The sequence below is a fragment of the Miscanthus floridulus genome, chromosome 16 (genome assembly GCF_019320115.1).
Source record: "Miscanthus floridulus cultivar M001 chromosome 16, ASM1932011v1, whole genome shotgun sequence".
Taxonomy (NCBI): Eukaryota; Viridiplantae; Streptophyta; class Magnoliopsida; order Poales; family Poaceae; genus Miscanthus; species Miscanthus floridulus.
Genome location: NC_089595.1, coordinates 13427540 through 13429404, shown reverse-complemented (window position 1 = coordinate 13429404; position 1865 = coordinate 13427540).

Sequence of the window (1865 nt, the reverse complement as noted above, 5' to 3'; positions counted from 1 at the left end):
GGGACAGCCTTGACCGCATCATGGTGCTCGTGGTTTTGGCGATCTGTGGTGCGAGTGGATTGCCTGCACCCTTTGCACTGGCAAAACCTCCATCATCCTAAACGATGTTCTGGACTACTGGTTCCAGTGTCAACGGGGGCTTCGGCAAGGCGACCCTATCTCCTCATATCTCTTCATCATAGTCGCTGACGTCTTGCAACGGCTTCTGTAGAAGGCCGCCTCTGAAGGTCTGGTCTGCCACCCCATTGACCTATCTCTCCCTTGTCCGGTTCTTCAATGTGTGGATGACATGCTCATCCTAATCAAGGGTGATATCGAGGGCTTCAACATCCTGAAGAACCTCCTGGATAGCTTCTTCGGCGTCACCATCCTCCACATCAATTTCCATAAATCCACATTCATCCCTATGCACATTGATGAAGATGCTTCTACCCAGATGGCCAACTCCCTTGGTTGTGCGATGTCTTCCTTCCCACAGCCCTACCTCGGCCTCCCCTCTCCTCAAACAAGCTCAAGGTCAGTGACTACCAACCTCTCATCTCCTCCTTTGGTCGCTATCTAACCGGCTAGAAAGCCAAGCTTCTGAGCTCGGGCGGCCGCGTTGTCTTGGTGAACGCTGTCCTCAGCAGCCTCCTGATCTACTACATGCTAGCCATGCTTCTTCCCAAAACCGTTCGGGAGATGATTAATAGCCGGCGGCGTGCCTTCCTTTAGACCGCTGGTGACAAATGCCATGGCTCTCAATGCCTTGTTGCCTGGGAGCATATCTACCTCGCGCAAGTCTACGAGGGGCTTGGGCGTCAGGAATCTAGAAGACCAAAACCACTGCCTGCTGATGAAGTTCGTCCTCAAACTCCTTGGCCCACATACCCTCCCCTGGAAGTCCTGGTACCTGCAGCACGCTCCCCCTGACCTCGCCAGCGGGGAGCCCAACTCCTTCCCGAGCCAAATCATCCATGAGGAACTTCCACGGCTGCACCGTATCACTAGTGTGCTTGTCGGAGACGGGAGCTCAACCTCTTTCTGGCTCAATAAGTGGCTAGGTTCGGATACTTTGGCGTCCACCAACCCTGCTCTATTCTCGCACTACCTCTGACCCCTCTCTAGTGTTGCACACACCATGTCTGTCGGCGTGGAAAGTCTCATCCAACCTCGCGTCTCCCATCAAGCTCAGGACGAGCTTCATCTCCTTCACCATTCACTCTCCATGGTGCTGCTAACAGACTCCCCTGATCGCAGGTCCCTGAACCTGCCCTCCTCTCCCCTGTTCACCAGCCGCGGCAACTACTAGACCCTCCACTCCAGTGACACGGTCCTTCGTGGTCCCAAGCTGATCTAGGAATGTAAGCTCCCAGGGAAAGTTAAATTCTTCGGCTAGCTGGTTCACATCGACAGGATGAACACCCGTGATAACCTCTTCTAGAAGAACATCAAGACCCTAGAGGAGTCTTTCTGCCCCGCGTGCGATGGCGTCCTGGAAACTGGAGACCACGTCTTCACTGTTTGTCCCCGTGCAAGGAAGGTTTGGGACACCCTTCATATCCAGGTTTCTGCGGGGCTTCAAAAGCTTCCTTGGCTCATTGGCAAGGAAGTTGATTTTCCCGCCCCAGTTTGGATCGACGTCATGCTTACCATTCTTTGGCACATCTGGAAGTCCAGGAACACACTCATCTTTAACAGAGAAAATGACATCATGGCCACCATCCTCAGGAACATTGCCAGGGATCTAGGGGCGTGGGCCTGCCGCTACTGAAGAGCCAAGGGTCAGATTGTTGCCTTGCAAGCTTATATTTAGGATCACCTTTCTCATGCTGTCTACAACTAATTAATCTCTCTCCCCGTCCTGTAACCCCTCACCCGGTATT